The following is a 3180-nucleotide window of genomic DNA, read 5'->3' as shown; positions in this document are numbered from 1 at the left end:
CATAATATCACCTTTTAGCAGCCCCACACCTCATAGATTTAATGGTCCATTCTAATTAATAATCAGCTACATTTCTTTCTTTACCTTCTTTCCCTAGTGTAAGAGAAAAGAAAGTTCTTCTCTTTCAGTAGATTCTAGATTCTGTATTTATAAATATCACTAGAGGCTATACACTTTCACAATGATAGGAAAAGTAAAGATTTTCTCTATTTACCCAATCAGAACAGAACTATTTCTCTATCACTAGAGAGTTTTCTCCCTTCTCCATCTTCAGCTCAGTATTCTGGTTCTCTAGGTACATAGTAGCTATTCAAGAAACATTCATTGGTTGAAAGAATGGATAGAGATGGATAAATGTCTCCACTTTGTCATCTTCTGGGGCATCCCCCAAACTTGTCAGAGAACCCTCACAGTGCTTCTTGGGGGCTCTTCTTCAGGGACCCATGATCAAAGGGGCCTCTCTTAAGCCTATTTGGGGTTCATACAATGGAATTTAATAATTAAGACACTTTTATTTACTTCTTCGTTTTGTTTGCAAAAGAACTGGATGAAAACTTAGCTCCCTGGGTCCTGGGTAGAAGTTCTGAGTGAATGGTTGGACAATTTTGTGTTTCTAGTTCAGCTCAGCTATCAGGCAACTTGGCACCCACTTGGCCCTGGAATGGCTGTGCACCGCTGGGGTTCCGTCAGGAGTTCAAAGGGCTCCTCCAGAGCCCTGAAGCAATTAAATTTAGGACTTGCTCTTCTTTGTGATGAGCCTGTTGGATTTTTTTTTTTAATCTTTTCAGAAGTCTTGGCAGCTATTGGCCTCTCTTTAGAGAACATCCTCCCTCGAACATTACAAGATGCTACTGCCCACTGAGAACTACAAAGGCAATGGCCCTGGTAATGGACCCCACAGTATGTCAGAGGCCAGGGGCTCAGTGTCACAGGCCAAACTACCCTAGTGTGACTCAGTGGCTGCAACTTCCCTAATCTCCCAGCTCCTTCAGTCTGTTTCTCCCTTTTCTAGAGCTGAGCCAGGCTTCCAGAGGACATTTCCTCCTCTCAGTGGGACTCCTTATTAACATTTCTTCTTTTCTCTTGTTCTTTGCTCCAGTTCCACTGCAGCTTCCTATCACAGCATTCACAACCAGATCTGACCCCACTGCTGATATGGCATACCCAAGGGAGGGCTTTGAGCCAAGAGAAGACAGGCTGTGGTCATGAGAAATGGAAGGAGCCTCTCCAGGACGAAAAGAGGCCACATCAGTAACTGGCTGTGCTGAGCACAGGGTAAGTGCTCTTACAGCTGTTACTGTTCCGATTATTGGTTGATAGTCTTAAAGTGACTCCCCACATATCACTTCTCAGTAGCAAGGGAGAAAAACTTCACAGCAACCACACAGTGGGGGAAGTGTACAACACCTTGACTGGATGATCAAAATTAACTTTATCTATAACCTCAATCTCACCATGAAGAAACACCAGGCAAATACACAAGGAGGAACATGCTATTAAAACAACATAGTGTGGTGCTCCCTTTCGTAACACATATACTAAAATTGGAATGATACAGAGAAGATTAGCATTGCCCCTCTACACAAAGATGACACACAAATTTATGAAATTTAAAAAAAAATGTGTTTAGAGGGAATGAGGGATCAATGTCATTAAAACAGATTAAAGGGAGCTAAAAATACATGACAAGAATATGCAATACTTGACCCTAGACTGGATCCTGTACTAGGGAGGGGGAAGGGGATGCTTTAGAGGCCATTGATAAGTCATCAAAATTGATATGTGAAGGCTAGATTAGACAAACATTCTTTGTTCATATTTTCATATATTGATCTATTTGAACATTTAGTTAATTCTCCAAAGATATTTTTCAATGGGTGGTAGGTTTTAAAGTGTCTCTAGGCTTCCTGGGATGGATGGCAGACCATTAGCCTGCCTCTTGCCTGAGAAATCAGACTAATTACTGGTGAGGCTTGGCTAATGGGGTCTTTTGTGAACTCCCTTCTTAAATGAGAAATCTTTAACTTTTCACAAAAACTCAATCTCATTTGTGCTGCTGATTCCTAATATTTCTAAATAATTGCTTGGCCTCTGGGCTTGTGTAGTCAAATAACCCAAATCAAACCAAGCTGCTGTGGCAGAGGAAGTTTTTACTTTGTGTGAATCTACTGGAGGAAACAGACCGAGTTTGGAATCATCATAAGCAAAGACTAGCTGCAGCTCACCCTGGGTCAAGTTTCGTGGACCTGGGCTAAGAGGTGAGTTTACCCCGGTTTGGGCTGAAATGGCTTGTTGAGATGCTCACACTGTAAACACGGGCATGTTTCAGAACTCACAGTTTGTAAGACGTAGGCTAATCCCCTGACCCAAGTCAACTGCCACACATGGACAGGCTCAGGACTCTGTGTCTAAGGCAGAGGAGACAAAGTCCAGGGAAGCCAGCTAACTGTCCCGCATCAACCTAGAAAGGAGGCAAAAGAGTCGGAGAAGGTAGGAGGTGTTTCAGGCTGGAACCTCTTAGTAATGACAGGACCATCCACCAGCAGGAGGTCCTCTGAGAGAGATGAACTTGAAACAGAGATACATGTAAACGATGGTAGGAGGAGAGGGAAGAACAACTCAGAGCTTGTCAGGCCGGAGAGGATTCCGAAAGTGGCTCGGAGCTGAGCTGTATCCTACACAGTTGGCTGGAGGGACCTGCTCCAGCAGCACCTCCAGTGACCTTGAAAGGCAGATCTGGAATATTCCATTAGCCCTTTCTTCAGAGTTCTTCCTCAGCAAGGATTTTCACAACTCTTGAAATCCAGTAAAATGGGAATGCTGGGTGCCTTTGGATTCCTTTTATAATATTAAATTGCACTGAATTGCCTCCCAGCTAATTCTGAGCTCTTCCTCTACTGTATTTTCACCAGCTCCACTGTTTCTTTCCAGAAACTTTGAGAAGGGATAGCTGTCTGCCCCATAACTTCTTGGGATATTCTGGGTCCCCACTCTATCCTGAGGAATAGAAAACATTTCTTCTTTTTGCCTTAATAAAGGTACCATTCAACTTTTTTAAAAAATTGGTAGAAAACTTCAAAAAGATAAAACAAAGAGGTACAGAAATGGTTTCAGGACATAGTTTTTATTCTAATGGGAGTTATGGCAAAAGTTAGGATCCAGTAAGCTCCAGTTTCTTTC

General features: G+C 42.7%; 1 non-coding gene across 1 annotated transcript; it reads left to right on the top strand.

Annotated features, from left to right (window-relative positions):
* Positions 1-1514: 1514 nt before the first annotated feature.
* On the top strand, positions 1515-1623 carry LOC114230521 (U6 spliceosomal RNA). Its single transcript, XR_003616440.2, has one exon. It is a non-coding gene; the product is annotated as a U6 spliceosomal RNA (small nuclear RNA).
* Positions 1624-3180: the final 1557 nt, after the last annotated feature.

Source organism: Eptesicus fuscus, chromosome 11, assembly GCF_027574615.1.
Source record: "Eptesicus fuscus isolate TK198812 chromosome 11, DD_ASM_mEF_20220401, whole genome shotgun sequence".
In the NCBI taxonomy this organism is placed as follows: Eukaryota; Metazoa; Chordata; class Mammalia; order Chiroptera; family Vespertilionidae; genus Eptesicus; species Eptesicus fuscus.
This window is presented reverse-complemented; position numbering and strand designations above follow the sequence as displayed.